This window comes from Chelon labrosus (genome assembly GCF_963514085.1).
Source record: "Chelon labrosus genome assembly, chromosome: 1".
In the NCBI taxonomy this organism is placed as follows: domain Eukaryota; kingdom Metazoa; phylum Chordata; class Actinopteri; order Mugiliformes; family Mugilidae; genus Chelon; species Chelon labrosus.
The window spans coordinates 14248416-14267477 of NC_140337.1; the positions used below are offsets into that span (position 1 = coordinate 14248416).

General features: G+C 43.9%; 1 protein-coding gene across 4 annotated transcripts in view; it reads left to right on the top strand.

Annotated features, from left to right (window-relative positions):
* The first annotated feature begins 2702 nt into the window (after window positions 1–2702).
* The window catches only part of LOC311490724 (receptor-type tyrosine-protein phosphatase delta), a 121488-nt gene continuing 105128 nt past the window's right edge, over window positions 2703–19062 (top strand). For 2 of the 4 annotated variants that reach the window (XM_084548370.1, XM_084548373.1), the window contains exon 1: window positions 2703–3081. The gene's annotated coding sequence lies outside the window, so the exon portion shown is untranslated. The remainder of the gene's footprint in view (window positions 3082–19062) is intronic. The other 2 variants (XM_084548371.1, XM_084548372.1) reach the window with 1 other exon arrangement.

Sequence of the window (19062 nt, forward strand, 5' to 3'; positions counted from 1 at the left end):
TTGAGAAGTACACAAAAAAAGTGATCATTTAATAGAACATGTTACCCCCGCCTGCTCGTTCGTTCGCTGCCGCCTCCGTGTGAAGCCTCCGCCGCAAGCAGAGTCTCCCTTCATCTGACGCCATCACTCTTTTTTTCCCAAATCGTGTCAGATACTGCTCAGCCTGTCCTTACAGTTTATTGCTCATCAAAGATCTCAAGGTGATTTATTACGTTTAATTGAACAAGAGTAGCCTACAGTAATATTTGATTTTCACACGAATTAAGACCGTGAACGTCAGAGGAGAAGGTGAAGACAGATTTATTCAAACAGAATGAATATTTGGTCCATAAAAATCATGCAGTAATCACAAGGCCACAGCTGGCTGGCAATTTCTTAACTGAGGAAATCTGAACGAAGAATAATAAAAATAATGCTGCTTCAGCCCTGTACAATTACACAAGCTGAACAAACCTATACGAATACTGTATATTGGCAATGGCAAGGTTATTGGACTGATGGTTGGTGTTTGGAAAATGTTCTTATCTCCCAAGCCTAAAGCAGCCTTTGATAAAAGTAAACAAAAGGGAATCTGATAAGCAAACCAGAATGACATGCATGCACATTTAAAGCCTAAATACAGAATCAACATTATATCCACACAGGGACTTTAAGTGCGCCTCTTAGCAGTGGCAATCCTAGGTGCAGGGTGGTCAAAGAGCTACGTGTGCTGTCCCCCCAGTCCAAACTAAGGAAATCTGTCATTGGGTAGAAAGATAGAGGGCCCAAGGCAGAGTTGTAGAGTTGTTGATGCAATGTAGGGCCTTCATAGGTATAAGGGGGTTTATGGTTGTCATTGCAAACTGTTTAAAAGGGTAGCCAACTGGGGGGCTTGTTCATAATTTTATTTCATGGGGTCCCTAACTATTTCTTGGATTGCCCCCCTGTGGGTTCATAAAGACCGTACAGTACAATGCGCCTGTGCTAATATTACTCTCTCAATTATGAGTCTATGTTTGGCAGACTTTGTCTCTCATTTACATGGGGATTAGTGGTGGAAAGTAACCAAGTTCACTTAGGTAATAAACACAAGTGCTACTTAACTGAAGCGGTCATGGCAGTGGTGTTGAAAATTAAGTTTGGGTATGAAAACGTAACACTACATCTGCAAATTGTCTTCGTAGTATTTCCCCTCATAAAAACTTTCATGCTGCCTTATAATGTTACTACACTACATTTTGGGGGGAAGCTGATATTCTTTACTCAGCTAAATTAGCTGTAAGCTCAAATTAACTCCAGCAGTGTCCATTTTGAGGTACTTTACACTTCTCACAATAAGTAGTAAGTACTTGATACCTTTTGCCACAATATATTTATTTGAGCACTTGAGTACAAATATGCATTGATCAGGCATAACATTATGACCACCTTTCTAATATTGTGTAGGTCTCCCTTTTGCCTCCAAAACAGCTGACTCATCAGAGAATGGACATGGACCTTCTGAGGGTGTCCTGTGGTGTCTGGCCTTTGGGTCCTACGGGTTGAGGAGGGGAGGGGCCTCTGTGCATCAGGCTTGTTCTAGTGCATCCCACAGATATTTGATCAGTTTGAGTCTAGCGAATTTGGAGGCTAGGTCAACACCTTGTGCTGTTTTACATGTTTTATTTTTTAGTTGTTCCTAAACTGCTTGTGTGTGTGCCTGTGTCAGGCTGCATCCTACTGGGGATGGCTGCTGCCATCAAGGAGTGTCATTGCTATGGAGTGGGGGTGTCTGGTCTGGTCTAGGTGGGTGGTACATGTCTGAGTAACATCCAGATGAATGCCAGGTCCAAACGTTTCCCAGCAGAACACTGAATTGTCACAAGATGGTCAATGTTATTTACTTTTCCTGTCAGCGGTCATAATGTTATGCCTGATCGTTGTATATTTTCTGTTTCCGAGTTAAAATTAGTTTGTGTTTCACCAGTCACAACATTTACAGTGCTGCTAACGTAATAGTGCTTAATCCAACAGTTCAATAACTCAACACTGACAGGAGTATTTTGGATCATGATAAGTTTTATAGATAATGAGCAGATTTTATTTTATTTTTTTTGTTTTTTTAAGTGGTTGCCAGACTTTATGGAGTGGCATCGCAACTTACATTAGTAAATGAATTGAATACTCTATCATGAAATGACAAGGAAGTTTAAAATTGCTTGTTAAACTTTGCATTTGTGGTAGACCTAAAAATTTGTGCAAACTCTGGTGGCCTTTAAAAAACTAAAATTACAACGTTTATAATACATCCACAACTGTGGAGTAACTCATATACACAGACACATGTGGCCTGACACACGCATTCATTTTCTCACGGTTTTAGCATCTGAAAATAATTACCAGGTCAGACCTAAACACTCACCCACGCACACAGAAACACGCAGCCACATCTCTCTTCAACACAAATCTTCCTCCAAAATAGCCATGTCCAAGTGCACATTCCTGCAGTGGACTTGCCTTGGGGAGGGGGAGCCGATTCGGGTGGAGAGGTGGCAGAGTGGGACCTCGCTTAGTGACGTCACCCCCACCCCACACATACACACACTTAGTTCGTGCTCGGGTCTCGGCAAAGAGAGGGAGAGAGAGAGAGAAAGAGGCAAACATACCAGAGAGAGTGGGTGAGAGAGAGCGAGAGAGGGAGGGAGAGAGAGAGAGAGAGAGAGAGAGAGAGAGCGCGAGCAGCGTGTCCCAGTCACACCGCACTCTCCAAACACAACCACAGTCTCGCCACGTTCAATTCAATGAAGAGCTAACGAGCACGAAACAGACAGACCCAAACCAGAGAATATATTATACACGCCCCACGTGCGTGGGTTTCGCCCAATCTCCCCAACAGTCGTTGGACAACTCGAGGAAAGAAATAAGAGCGAACAAGCGTGGGGGGAAAAAGAAGAATCGGAGGACGGATTTCATTTCTCCGCGTTATTTTATTTCTCTAGGACTCGACTGCCATAACTGGATGTAAAAAAAAAAAAAGAAAAGAAAAACAAAACAACCCTCGACTACTCTTTACGCAGAGAAAAAAAAGGAGACGTTCAAACTGCCCGCAAAAATGGTGATAAGGTAAGACTGTGTGAGAGAGTCTGTGTGAGTTTGGAGCTTGTGACAGTCGGAGCTGAAGTCGCTGCCGCAGTGATTTCAGGTGTGCGTAAAGCCTCGCGAAGTTGGTTCAAACCCATTAGCGGTGCCCACCACAAATATCAGAGCCGGGTTTATTCTCTTAACAGACACACGATGTGTCTGCTGGCAAGACTTAGAGATGTAACCTTTTAATTTGTGTGTCGGTAAGTGTTTTACGCACAGTTTATGGTTATGAATGCGCGCAACCTTCAATGGAGATATAGCGCTTTCGGAGCAATATCACAGTATAAACAACACCTCCAGTGTCGCAAAATACCTCCATGAACTAGTTTAATATCCATCTTTTATATGGATCTGCTCATAAACTGCATCCGTGGGTGTGCAGGTGAAATATGTTTCTCATGGAGCGCGGTTTGTGTTGAGGCGAAGCTTGAAATCTGTTTATTTTTGACTAAGCTGTCGCCCCATGATGCAATAAACGTAGATGAATCTCCTTCATATCGCGTCTTTTAGCACGCTATAAATATTTGTTTTGCGTTATATGCTACAAAAAGACAACCCAACCTGCCAGCCGACGCGTTATTTTAAGCTCACTTTGAGCCGCGGCTCTGTCATGTAAATACAGTTCATTTAGAGCATCCTTTTAGAGTTGTGGAAGCCTTTCCAGAGAGTGGATTGTGAAGCATTTTCAAAGTGCATTCCTGCAACTCTCATGAGATCCCTCATCTTCTGCGTGTCTTATTTTAGAACGCATTTTATTTTAGCGGGGTTTAAAGTTGACTGCGCCTTTCTTTTCTTTTCTTTTTTTTCTTTTTTGAAAGAACTCGCATATTTTGAAAGCAAAATGTCAGTCAGACGGGCGGTCGGTCACGCAAACCGTTCTGTCAATCAGGTGAAAGTGAACCTTTATTTCCAGCAGGAGTGAACACCACCTGTGCTCAGTGTGGCAGTTGAGCCACTAGGGGACTCATTCTCTCCAACCAGTGAGGAGAATGCAGTAGTGAGGGGCTACCAGCTGTAAAGGAGGTATTTTAGGGACCATGTCAAGACCTCCCTTTACACGGGGAAAAAAAGGTATATGAACCATTTGAGAATTTAAACATAGAAGCTTCCAGTGCTAACAAAAGATCAAATTTTGTGTCCATCAGATTTGAAATCCACGATAGTGTTATGGTGATAAAATGGATGAAAGCGCTTTGCATGTGCAGCATTTGACAAAAGGCTCTCCATATAATCGTAACAGTAAGGTCTGAGCTTAATGAAAAGGCAGTGATTGAAGGCGGAGTCGGCCGGGGAGGTGTTTGGGCAGCCAGTAAATGTGTGTGTTTCTACATGCAAATCAGTGTGCATGCGTGTTTGCTCAAGCATTTCCAAGTTTACAGCCAGTAAGCACTCTGGGAGAGCAAAGCCCAGCAGCTCCACTGTCTTACATGCTTTACAGTTCCCGGCTCAAACAATTAGAACTCGCCCAATTTTGACACAGCGCAATTAACGCTGTCACCACACATTCGATTTCCAATTTTGCTGTTGCGACAGCAGCACTCAAAAGAGGAGGCGAAATGGATGTGCACCAAGGTGGTTCTCGGTTTAAGTGCAGCTATCCAAAGTCGCTGAAGGGAACAAAGTGTCTCAGTCATCGGAAAAAGCGGCACTGATGCGGCCATCTTCCCTCAAAACCTCTTACTTCGCCTTGTGCTGCTTTCAGATCCTCCAAAACAAATTATGGCGTCTGAGAGAAAAACAAGGTAAATTTGTATTATAGTGTAAAGGAACTGAAAGGAAAAAGCTTTTGTTTGCCGTTCACCTCTGTATGCGTGTGGACAATCCATGGCATGCGAGCCATTACTTTGAAAAATGATATAAGGGGTTGGAAAGCGCCTGTGAGGGACTTGGACCATTTTTGCGTGCCTGCCAATTTAAGTTTTTCTCCAGTTTTTTGTGCCTGAAGCACTTCTGAAATAATATCCTACATTTTTGACAATGTCTGGAAGGCACATCGGGGTATTTTCAAAACTAAACGTCAGAGAGAAGTCAACAGCGTCTCTTTGATTTTTATGACTTTCCCATGACACAGATTTTCTGATTACTACTACACAAATTGTTTAGCTCTGATAAATGCTCATTTACAGTAGTGCATTTAATGTAACAGGGATATTTGGAAGAATTAGAGACACCCTGACTATTTCCTTATCCGTGTCCCTCTCTGACAAAAAGCTAAGCCCTCTTACAAACAAGTGTGCCTGCACCTCACAGTCCCATTGTTTCAGCACAGCCAAGTAGGTCTGACTCACTGCTTTATTTTGAAGAGTAGGGAAAAAAAAAAAACAGAAAAGAGCGAGAAAAACTTTTCTATCATTGTGTGCGTGTACACCCATGTGCTTGTGCCTGTGTGTGAGCACTACTTCAGGAATTCCAAGGCCGGGGCCCCTATTACGAGTGTGGAATGAGAAATCAACACTTACATTACAAAAATGGATACGTAAACACAGAGGCCACAATTATCAGGCGCCGTGGTGTTGGAACTGGAGGAGATTGAGTGCCAATAGGTCTGTTAGCAATCACCCCCCTCACTGCCTGCCCTCTGTAATCCAGTGGGTGTATTCTAGCTTATTTTGCGCCAACAATGGTCCTTAACGGCTACCCACTGACTGGCAGGCCGGCTGGCTCGCTGGCAGGGTGGGTGGCTGGCTGTCGGATGCAGGAGAGAAGTTTGACTGGTAGACATCCTACTGAGGGGATAAAAGGCAGAAGGTGTATGTCAGATTCAACGTATGTGTGCCGCACACTGTACCTGAATGTGCGCCCGTCCTATACTGTGCTGTTAACTTTGCTCCTGTTAATCAACTGATGTGTGTGACTGCGCGTCGAGGGGCCTCCTGTCGACTACAAATACTACTTCACAGACTCCGGCTTGATTCATTGTGACAAATGAGAAAGCAGTTTGATTTCGCACAACACTGAGCTGCACCGCAGCATAATGAAGTGATCATGACTTTACCCTTGGTTCACTTTGGCCCTGGTCCCGCGGTGTTTTTCCCCTCTATTCAATCGCTTCACTCACTTATTTACTTGGCAAGCATTTCCTCCCGTAACCTCTAGTACTGCATAACTAGCGTCAAGGGTGGGTTGCTTGATAAAAACCACCGCTACGGGGCATTGGTTTTACACATAGGGGAACGCTAGCAGTTTTTTTATTGATATTCAAGTTGCCACTGGGTTGGAATAATAAGCAGCCTATTTTCACGCCCAGGCAAAATCACCTCTACTGTCCATCACCCTGTCAGGCCAGAAAGCTGAGGCGTAAATATTATTTGCCAGTGAAGGGAACATGGGCTATAGCTAAGCTCGTTCTTTCCCGTTTACTCTCTTTCGCTATTTTTATTACTCCGATTTTCTCCGTCTGTCGATCCTTATCACCCATTTCTTTCTTTGCGTCTCAAGCGAGTCCCAGCGAAATATCACGACAAAATCCCCCCTTCTTCCCCATCGTGACAAGGAGGCCACTACATGCGTCTCTCTTTGTGAAATTTACTTGTATTTAATGTAAAGCACAAAAGCACAGTGTCACTTTTAACATGGGTTAACTCAGACTGCTCTGCCTCCAGGCTGTGCCTCCGGGCTTTGCGTACAGGGGGAGTACCGATGTGACAGAAACAGGGAGGACTGTTTTTCTATCGCAGCTGTCCTTTGCTTGGAGATTGGGTTTCAGGAGATATGATGGATGCCAAACGCCTGTAGCCAGTTGTGAAGACACAGAGGGGGAGGGAGTGCGCTGGTATGGATTTGGATTGGGGTCAGTGGTACTGGCAGGAGATTCTAATTCTGCCCTTGACCTGCGTTTTGGATCACGTCCCATCAAACAACTACCAAACTGTCGGCACGTTGAGGGAGTCGGGGCTAATTATAAGAAGACTAAATCCTACAAGTGAAACATAATAATTTCAAATATTGCAAGTATGAAGGCGATGGGGTATAAAATGGAAGCTGGGTGATATTTTTAAGGACTTCATTCTGATTGTGTTGCAACCCAAAAACATTATTTCTCTTCATGCCCTTCCCATTGTCTCATTTTCTCTTATCTTAATTTTTGGAAAGGCTGAGAGCAGAATCCACTGAGGTTCATTTGAATAACCAGCAGAATGAGGAAATAAAAGCTGGGGGAAGAAATGGAAGTGGCGGGCGGCTCTGTGCATTCATGTCACACAGCTTTATCAAATTATTCCACAATAGCAGCCACACAAGTGATGGAATTTCAATTAAAGTATGACAGTTTTAGAATTTGTTTCTGCTCGCAAGAGAGCTAGTGGGGGTTGCGTTTCATGGATTGGGGGCGCTGGAGTGGACGGCGAGCAGGGTCTGGTACAGAAGACATATTTCTGCAGTCTATATTTTCTAACTACTCACCTCCCTGCTCGCCCACCCCTCCCTTTCTCCATCAAAAGGGAACGCCGAAAACACTTTTGTTCGGAGGCACTCTGCGGTTCGAGCCTGGAGCCGGGCAAAAATGGGGTGTTATGATAAAGGTCTTTGTGACGAGAAGTCAAAAAATGGAGGCTTTAGTTGATAGCCTCTTTCCAAGAACAATTACGCTACCTGCTGTGCCAAATATAAGGGTGCAAGAGATAAGTGCAAGGGAGGGGTGCTCAGCTCAGACTGGTGGCTAGCTCGTAAACTGGGAAAGAGCTACGTATATGTGACCCTCAGGGACTGTAAACTGTTTCAGGGCTGGATTTGTAACACACGCAAGCTCACAAACACTTGTGCATGCACACACACCAAGTATGTATATACTCACACACACACACAGGGATGTGAAAGAATACCATATGATAGAACGGAGGCCTAAGATTAGACAGAACACACAACGTTTGCTACTGCTGAAATGTATTTGCATAACATAAAATGAAAACAAAATGACTTATCAGTAATGGAGATTAACAAAGAATGGCATTAAGATTAGTATTTGTTGACCATTTGCATTCTCTGGACTTGGTAAACAGGAAAGAATTCCATTAAAAAAGTGCAGTGACATTGCCACGCTGCAATTTCACGAATGAGGAGCGCATTTAATAGGGGATGGATTTTTCATAATTTGGAAGTATGTTTCCAATTTGTTCCATAATTCTTGAAGTGACACGTGTTGTGATGGAATCCAGCACCTCCAGTCCACTCACACGTCTGGCACCCACATGTCCGCGGGGAGATCTTTAAACGTGAATGGACATCTCGCACACAAAGTAGGAAATGTGGTGCAGAATATTACGACGGGCCGACATCGACGCAGTGTAAATATTTGCTCTTTATTATTCCTCGATTATCCTTCCTGTCTTTTAATTCTGGATTTAAATTCCCGCATCACTGCAAGGTTAGGAGTCAATGTTTAAATTCTGTGTAACCCCGGCATTCTCCCTCTGCTCAATCTGCAATTATAGCTAGCTGCTTTGAAGAAGCCAGGCGGAACTAAAATGACTTTTCATGTCCGGTATAATGACTGCCATTTGGAAGCGGACATGGAGAGAGAGAGAGAGAGAGAGAGAGAGAGAGAGAGAGAGAGAGAGAGAGAGAGAAAGAGAGAAAGAGAGCTACAGAAGAGAGAGTGAAAAAAGATGGAGGGAGGGGCAGAAGGAGGGAGAAAAGGGGGGCAATCAGTGGATGGAAATGGCTTAGGTCACCTCTGGTTCTGCCCAGACAGCCTGAACCAACCACCTTTCATTCCTCACACATGAATCTACCGCATTCGATTCCTTTTCTTCGCTCCCAGTTCTTCTCACTGAAACTTTCATCGTCTTCTCCCTCTGTCTCCATCCTTCTTGCCATTGGTCACCATTCATTTGCCTTCAACGGAAGCTTAGCAGCTTTAAGGCGGATTACAAGATGAATTGCACAGAGCGAGGCGCCGTATATTCTCTTTAGGGTGGGCCACTACTGCCAAAGGCCAGAGCTGAGTGCCGTCACCTGGGCTAGCAGCTGGCTATCTTTTACACTTCCCTCGCTAATGAGGCCAGACAGTTGGGGCTGAAGTTATAGCGCAGGCTGGATGCTGTGTTGGTAATCTATTATTTAGACTCTCGTGGGGAGGCTGGTCTCAAGAATTTCATGCATGCATTTTGCAAAGCAAATGGTAGCCCGGGGGGAATACAGAGCTCTGTGTGGGAAAGGAATGAGCCAGTTTAAGACATTAACGTGAGCTGCAGCGTTTCTTGTCCTGCCCATTTCCAACCTGCCAAGACCTGAAAGGAAACTTTTGAGCATTTTCTTCATCGCGCTAGAATAGGGATCATGCAGAAGCGCTTCAGTGGTGCTAGCAATGCTGACAACTCAATTCGATCCGCGAGTCTGTTTTGTCTTCTCCCTTCCCGTCCTTCATTTCTTTCTTTGTGATATTTTAGGGATGACAGATGAAAGTTGTGCTTAGGTCTTCAAACAGCCGACACAGAAGAACGAGTATATCATTCTGTTCCCTTTTCATGTATATTTTAGGAACCATTTCAGAGGGGTTTCGGAGAGTTGCATCACACGGTTATAGACAACACTACGCAGACGGGCCTTGTTTATATTTAGCCAGGCTCGGAAACTATGGCGCGTATGACCCCAATAATGTATTTATAGTTTAAATATCCTTAGGTATCAGGGAATACTTAAGGAGTTTTCTAAAGTCCTTTTCATTTTCCCTGAGAACCCAAATATTAAAGAAGCATTAAGAGCTTGCGAACGTAAGCAAATAAGGAATCCCCCAACTTTTACAGCCCCACAAACCCGCTGAGCAATTAACTATATTTGGTCGTGCGCAAAACGCAAAGCTACCGGGAGATGAGATAGCAACAGTTAAACATAGAAAGGCAGTTTTAGCCAGAGTTGGGTTACTCTTAAATGAAGTTCATGCAGAATGGTTTAAGTTACTACAAATAGCTCAGTCATAGATAGCATAAATTAGCGACACATACCGAACCCCGTGAAGTCACCAAGTTATTCAAGACACTCATGCAAGCACGATCGCTTAATGTGAACGATCTCAGTCATCCAGGTCATCGTAAACACGATCATTTAATGCTGAGAGTCGCCACTGCGTGACTTGCCCCGTGCGATCAAGAAAGTCATGGGGGAATGTGTCTGCGTTGGACTGTGCCACATTTAAAGCGCCACCACGGTCCCTGTTAAACGTATCATGCAGTTCCGTTTATTGGCCTAATGAATTATTCTCAGGGATACACTTCACTATACATGTGACTTACGGTAAACTTTGGAGAATACCACTATCCATGCATGAAATCCACAAGAGATTAGTGAACTAGAGTTTCCATGACCTCTAATACAAAGATTTTCCACTGAATTCCTCATGCTGTTCAGGGGAAGTCCACGTCAGGTGTAAGGCACTGTAACCCTAGCTGCTTCACTTAATCCTCTACCTACCCCTGCCTTGTCCTCGCTTGTGTTCTCCTGCCGATCTACCCTAAAGAAACATTCCAGGAGAGTTTTAGCGTCAGTGTAACTGGACACCGTAATCTTGTCGGTGTGTGTTTTGAGAAAGAAAGAGTTTGTACTTTGGAATTCAAGTGTGTGTGTGTTTTTCCTTCCTCCCCAATCTTTGAAATTTTAAACACGCTGCTTAGGTTGCATCACGAAAAGCAACAAATAAGCCTGAGATCAGGTCCCCAAATAGCAAACGGGGTCTGGTATGTGATGGGCTGACAACATCTTGGGCATGCGTTGCTATCTACAGCAGAGGTTTGATTTTACAGTGGGCGCAGTGGAAATAGACGACGGAGGAACCGGCGCTTACGCAGACACGCACGCATGTGATTAGCGGACAAGTGGAGATATGGATAAAAATGAAAACGGACAGGAGTCGAGGCATCAAATAAATAACGGATTGACTGTTAGACTGTGGAATGGCTTATTAACTCCAAGTGTCATCTATATTTGATGGCTTGCCTCATGTCTAGACGGGACAGAAAGGTGTCAGTCAGAGTGGGTTTATTTTAAAAGTTTTAACTTGGAAAGACAGATTTAAAGAAAAAAAAAAAGCATCTGGATGGCAGTTTAGCCGTTGAAGCCGGCCACTGCCCCTCAAGATTTGAATATTGCAAATGGGTTTTCCTTTTGCCACAGCCGATTTTCATTCCTGTGTCGCTCCAGGAAGAGCGTGTGTGTGTGTTCTACAGTGCTCTGCTCTTTGTGTCACAGTCTAGGTTCATTTGGTAGCCATGAAAACACATTACAATGCAATCCCTTCTTCCCCCTTCCTTCTGCTCTCTCTCCCTTCTTCCCACCCTCTGCCGTTATTTGGAAACCGTCCCGACTGTCTATTGTGATAAGCTAAACACAAAGCTGTGAGGAGGATGTCCTGCACTAGCTGCTAGCCGTATTGTCGTCGTGCTCCTCCGCTTGGACTGCCAGGCTGCATAACACTGCACCAGGGAATTAACCTCTGCTGCTGTTTCCTTCATATTGTATAATTTTTTATTTATTTCTTTTTTTTTTTCTTTTTTCTTACAACAACCACTCTTGCAGAGCCGCGAGGGGAAAAGTTCTGTAAATGTTGCCAAATTACTGACAGCTCCTCTGTAGCCCAACTGTATAAATACACAATGAATGTGATAAACAGCTCCCTTGCTTGTGGCTGCCGCTAGCGCAACCTTTACAGAAATAAAAGGGCATGACATTTTTTTTTTTTTTTTTTTTTTTTAAGACTAGTTCGTTGATGTGACACTGGGAAGTTAAATAAAAGCGAGTGTAGTTCAGTGAATGGGACATTACTACATTGCCACGCTTTGTGACCTTTCGTATTTGTTTCGACAAGCGAGGGTTTCTCTCCGTCAAAATGGCCTACGCCGTTTGTATCCGATTCCTCCCTTCCTGTCCCGTTATGTGTTTTTTTTTTTTCATATCTGCCATCTGCAGTGACTGCGTGACGCCACAGCTTCTGTGTCATCAGTGACAACGCTCAAGCGCACACTGTGGGACTGAACAAGAGAGAAGAGGAAGAAAGTGGGAGACAGAGGAGACAGCGGGGAAAGAAAAAAAAAAAAAGAAAAGAGCTCGCTTCATTCTTTAATTGTGCCTCTGAATGTCCCAGTGGACTTCATTACCCAGGCATCCTAAGAAATCTCACTTGTTTGCTCTTGGAAACATGTAAAAAGCGTTTGTAGTTCTTTTTATGTCTCTGCAGCAGCATAAAGTGCTTCAGTCGGGCTAGTCGAAATTTCTCTGTAGCACAGATTGAGGCATATTTTAAGCAGTCTGTAAAGCCAAGGATTCCTTTGCTTTAAGAAAGCTGTGATGACTGTGTGCTGAGCTAATGGATCTGGTGGTTTTAGGATATAACCTAAATAAATAAATATATGAACTAAATAAAATACACCTTCCCATCCTGTTCTAAATTGCCTATATTTTAGTGATGAAATGAGAAGTCTTATCCTTTTGCAAATTTTACAATAGCCTAATTTGTCCTGGAGAGTGTTTGAAATCCTTGAATCAGCTACCATGTTTGTGAAATTAACAGTTTTTCCTGTCATGTGCTCGTGACACATTCAGCCTCTGTAGACCCAACCAGAGGACTGGAGGTAATTCTTGACTTCATTAAATGTGAGGGTAAAAATCTACAGCATCTCTGCATAAAAACACAGCAGGAGAGGTGATTATCTTTGGAAATTAGCTCACTCATTTAGAGCTGTGTGGATGCAGATGCCTCTGTTCAATGGAAGCCTATTATTCCAAACGACTCTCATTAAGCCATAGTGAAATAAGGCAAGCTGTGGAAGCAGTGAAATAAAATCTTTAGACTGGCTGCGCCGAACTACGCCGTCTTCATTAAGAGCTCTGACGTCAGGGGTGAAATGCAGAAAATGACTCTGTGTAAAAGGAAAATTGTATGCAGCTGATTTCTACCTCTCATGCCCTATAGGTGGTTATTTGGTGTTTGTGCTCCGAGCCGGGGGAACCGACAATACAGTCTGAGCTTAATGAGTGAGTTTAATAAAAACGCGAACACTGAGGCGCATGAGTCACGGCTGATCTGTAATTTCTGTATTTCAATGCAGACCTGCTGGTTTGAAGCTCTTCTGAATAGCATTCATAGCAAGCCACTTCCCTGGTTCTTCAAGCTGCACTGTGCTCACTTCTATGAGACATGAAATGCATGAAATCCAGATCCCATACTCTTACCGTGGCCTCAGTTCCCACAGACCCTTATGAAAATCTCCGTAGATCCCATTTCCGCCGCCCTTACAGCAAACACGTGTCCTTAAGGTCTTTAAAGGTATACACATCTACATTGCAGTTCTTCTGCTGCTCTTTCTCTTTTTCCCCCTTTACAGCACAATACAGGTGCATTAGGAGTCAACTGAGGTCATTCTGTCACTGCATACCTGTCAGCACACAAACAAATTAATGGCCCCTTGTTTGTAATATGTGAGAAAATAGCAGGATAAATATTTGGTTGCCTGTGGTTTATTGTGTTGTGTAATCAACATAAAATTTCACAGTTCAATCACTCCAAGTGTTTAATTTCATTATACTTTCGCCGTCAAGTTTACCAAGTAGACCTTTTTTATTTTTTTTACTTTCCAATTCCCAATTAGTTTGGCCGCTACATTATATTTCTATGACTCCACTATATATGCTAGCAAATTGACAAAACAACCATTTATTGACATGCAGTGAAGCCAGTTGACAAAACGCGCACAAATTATGTGCTTATTCAGTTTATTCTAGGACTAGTTGCTTAAATGACAGCAAAACCCGGTGATGCAAAGCACCATGGGACTGTGCAGCATCTGGACTTATTTTTTTTTTGCTCCCTAGGATCCATTTAAAGTGTTTTACACCAGGGGAGCACAGTTAGAAGAACAAGCAAGGAAAGGAGATTAGATGGACTCTTGTCAAATGAGGAAAAATACTGATGGGTCTCACTATTCCCCATCCTCTCAACAACACAGCAGGTGGCCTTCATTTGCATCCCCCGTGAGCTTACCTCCTCCCTCTCCCCTTCCCCGTTTATTTATTACAACGGCCGCAGGTGGAAATCAGATGACTGTCAAATCACCCTAATGTTGTACAACGCTGTGTAACATGTGCTGGCACAGATACACGCGGAGGAGCTTGAACGCACGGGCACAACAGACAGTGTCCTGTTTTTCGGGTGTTTCCCAGTTTATTATTGCTTTATGATAACCTCCGTCCATAGATTCATGTGCTGTTTGGCCGGGGCCCTAAACATCAGTACCCTGTATAAAGTGATGGAATGTACTCATTAAAATTCGATCTCCTGCATCAGTACATCCACTGCTGGTCAGAACGGCAACTATAAATTGCCGGCCATTATTTTCGATTAACCACGCCGACACCATGGCCCATCACATTTCTTCCCATTTTTACCCCCTGTCACAGCTGCACCACATTTCCAGTGCTGTTTCATTTTAGATTGTCCTGAAGCATGATAACACAGACCAGCGAACCTCGGGACACAAGCTAGCAGGCGATCTTATTAATAGCAGAGCCGTGATAACGGGGGTTATCAACGTCTTCAGTTGGGACCTCGATCTTCAGGCAAATCCTTTCCGGGGCCTGAAGAGCAGAGGCGTCATGCTGGGTGCAAAGGGGCAACGACATGGCAGTTTATCATTGATATGCTGGGAAAGTTTATTTCCCTGCATCCCAAATACAAACAAGATTCCCCAAGCGGGGTTTCAGAGGCAGACACAAAATGGCTGAACTTGCTTGTGAAAGATGTTAAATGTTCGGGAACAGTAAGTAGCCTGTTGGCGTGTTTCCAGAAATCTTGCAGCACGACGGTAAAATAAAAAACTTACATTTTTAAAAAACGTATCTTAATTGCCATGTGCCAGATTCCCCAACCTTGAAAGCATTTTATTAAACATAAATCGTGGACAGGGTGGAAACTGATCTGCTGGTCGGCTGCCAGCTAACATCAGGGATAACAGATGCGCAACACAAGAGGAGCAGATATATGACATTGTTATCAATTGCTCATTCTGTGAAATAATGGCCGGCGTCCCGAAACACGAATCATTGCCAGAATTTCAGTGCTACGAGAATCGTGATCGTTTCATTAAATTATGTACGTTCGCCTAATTGTCCAGCGCCGTTATATATTGTTAAGCACAGCTGATAATAAAATCCATGTGGCATGGAGCTCATTTGCAAAACAGTGAGTTCAAAAGGGCAACGGCGTAAACAGAATCGGTGAAAGCAATCTGACTGCTAAGCTCTTGTTTTGACAGAAACAAATAGTTGTGTCAGTGCAGAAAGTCCTTCTCTCAGTGCTTAATGAGTTTATTGGTAATCAATACCCCTCTCTCGTCCACTGGCATGTGACACTGAGGCCGTGACCCGAGAGGAACCCTGAAACGGTGGAGCTGAGTGGGTCAGTGAGGATTGGTAGTCGTCTGTTCATTCTTAGGCAGACAGGAATGCCCGGTTTCACCTGAGGTGAAGGAAAAGTAGGAAATGAAAGAAAGCTCCACTGCTGTAGCTTTTTCTCCAGAAACTGGGAGGCATAAGATCTCTCTTTCCTTTCATGAAGCTGGATTTCCTATACACTCTGCAGCACATGCTAACTGATTTGGCTTGAGACCAGTTCTATTTGAAAGAAAGAGCTGGCTATGCGTCCCTGTCAAACGCTGCACAAAATGCTAGTTTGCCTGTCAGTCAAAACTTCCTAGCGGAACCTCTCTTACAGTGATTCTTTGGGCTTCCTGCTGATGCAGACGGATTTTCTGTTGTGTTTTTTCAGGAAGATGGGGCTCGGCCTCCCGGCGGGGGTCAAAGCAGTTGACCCAACCCTGGCGAGCTCTCAGTCTGTCTGCGATGATTTTATTCAGCCCCATTCTGAGTAACAGCGGGGTGTGACCCGGATCGATGTGGCACTGCCAAGGCCGTCTCCATTGAGAAACCCAAGGCCTTTTAAGAGGCGCTGATCAAGGGTGCCGGATGTTTTTTGATTCACACTGTTGAGTCTCTATATATTTAACAGTCAAATCAGTCTGTCTTTTCTGGAAACATGGGACTCAATGAAGTTGGCAGGGTGCGAGGGAGTTTTGCTATCCTCTGAAAGTGTTTTGACTGTGGTTCACATCAAACGCTCTGTGCACACTGTGTACATTCAAGGTTTGTGCCTTTTTGCTGTTATTTAGCCCCACACAAAGCAGAACAAAGGGCAGAGAGAGAGAGAGAGAGAGAGAGAAGAGGATATCTGGCAAATGAAAACAATTGGGCCGGGTGCCAGACTCAAATCAAGCATGTGAGCTCAATAAAGCACACTGTATTGATTTGCGAGTTATTCATTATTTGTTTTGGATGTAGAGAAAGTTCTTTGGAAAATGATTCTGGTGTGCAGTTCAGACTCTGAAATAAATGGTTTGACAGATCATCGATGACCATAGAATATGATAGTAAATGGCCTGATATTGATTTATTTCCCAATGCCCCCCTTCTCCTCACCTCGGCTGTTATGCTTAAAGCAAGACCAAGCACTCTCCTGTGTATTGGATTTTTGTCCAGCCTGCTTTCAAATGTGAAAATGAGGATTTATTTTGTGCTGCTGCTTGACTGATGCTTGTATGAGAGCATGGATTCGACTAGATAAATGGAGATAGAGAAAGGATATACATCACACCGCATTTAATATCTCTCATGACAACAAACAGCCTTGCCGGTGGTAATATGAAAGCATCTAGACTCTCAAAATGCAAAAATGGCAGCTTTGTTTACGGCGTTCAAAATAAATGGCTGAGGCCCCGCTGTCACTCACAGATGGCACTTCCTTTGAGAAAAAAGAAAAAAAAGCTGCAGAGCCAGTGACTCGTAGTAATGCACTGGCATGGCGGCAGCCATTTTGCACAACCTCCGGAGGCACTGATCGTCACAGAGAGGCGTTGGCATTGTCTTGGCACCGGACCGACCCCAGGCTCGGAGTACTAACTGATAGCCAAGCTGGAGCTTGTCAGGCCTGACGCTTATCACTTCTGACATCTGTCCACGCCATCTCTCTTCCCTCATCTGTAGCTGGACCCAGAACACTGACCTTGGGATCTCTTTCTCTGTTGCTCCACTGCCCCAAACCTCAACCCCCTCCTTCAATGTCCTCATTTGGCACCGCTTCGGTGTGTGTTGTTTTGCGGCTTTCATTTACCCTTTTAGACCTTGCTTTGTGGTCCGACATGACTGGCAAACTGATAAACAAACACGTCTCTGTTTGGACTCCTGCTTCCATGCAATATTAACTAGTAACCAATTTCTTTACGTAATTCTATCTTATCTTATAAGTCAACACAGCTTATCATTAATGGATTCAAGATAGAAACGCAATTAATCCCTACAAACAAATAAGTTGCTACACAATTATAAAAAATGAACCATACAAACTAGGCTGATTTTTAAACATAATTCATAAAACTTCGAATGGTATGAGTACTTTTTTATATTGCTGTTGCATTTGCACCAAGAAGACAAAAGAAGTAGATGAAGTCAAATTGCCACACACAGCCCGGCGTTGACAGATTGGCAGGAAATATGTCACACGCTGGGCTGGGAGGAAGTTCTGCCATTGCTGGAGCGTTATGTTTTTGTTTAGTACCCTAACGAAAGGGTCGGTATGGTGTGATTGCATCTTGAATCAATTTCTGTTGCACTCGGCAAGATCTTTTTTTTAAACACATGGAAAGACTACCGGTTTATAAGCCCAGCACAACCCCCGTATTGAAACAAGTTGAGAGGAGTCTTGTGAGGCTGTGTTTGCACAGAGCAGCTGAGATACTAACGGAGCTGGTGAGACTCCCACATTGCTCGCAATCACAGATCATTTTTTCTGCTGAATAATTTTTGGAACTGAGTCACCACTTAAAACAAAATCCACAAATCAGCTGCATTTACAGCGCAGCATCAGTTTGCTTCATGTGTTACTTTGCACATCCTTTAACGTTATGCCAGTCTGACTCATCGGCAGCTCTCACCCCTGGCCTCCCTTATGAGGTAATTAAGCCACTGGTTGTTTGTTTAGCTGTCTGCATGTGTGTCCTGTATAAAGCACTAGGGGGGCATATGTTTTTCCTACCATAAACCCATTGAAACAGTGGGACATGAGCGTTGAGAAGGGGTCGACGATGCTTGTGTGTGTGTGAGTGTGTGCTCTAATTAGGCAGGCAGGAGTGTATTAGCCTCACTGGGCAACAGCCAGCTGGGAGCATCTGGAATCGTCTTTCATACTCACCAGCATCCCCACTACACACATACTTGTCCACACGCACGAAATTAGAAAAGATATCTATGGAACAGCAGTGTGATAAGAGAGCAGAGGTCAGGCATGACAGGTCATATGAGCAGCTATTTAAGTCTGCCAACATTTTAAGCCTCCCTCACATCACAGTCCACACCCATGTCCCCGGCCGGAGTCCTTGTTTTAGAGCGGCGGTGCCACTCTCACGTCTCTCTCTCTCGAGATTGGAATGCCAACAGCCAAGAGGGGAGGACCTCCTCCACTCCCAGCAGCTTCTGCACCCAAGATGCATCAAAGCAGTGCTCAACAGTAAAAAGAATTTTGTTTCAAAGCGGGGTCACTTTCTAAAATAGCCTCGTGCGTTCACTCTGCGCTGCGTGCTTGTGTTTATTAAGAGTCTATGAAGATGAAATGGCACTCTCTGTTGCTTTTTTTATGACTTGCATTTTCGTGATTTAATTCTTTTAAAGCCACGCCATCTGTTCACCCAGATCCAGAACCACTGCAGGTCCTGCTACGTGAACAGGACAGCCTTTTCTTGTCTGTATCAATGGCATACTTCAGTCGCGCCCACGCATTGCATTTCTTCTAAAGTCAAATTCAGGTTCTTGTCTAACTGCACACACCACTGCACAAGATACATCACTTCCCGTGTGAAATCTAAAAATATTAAAAGAACAGTTCTGTTACATGGTGTAGAGAGGGGAAACGAAAAAAGAAAAAAAAAA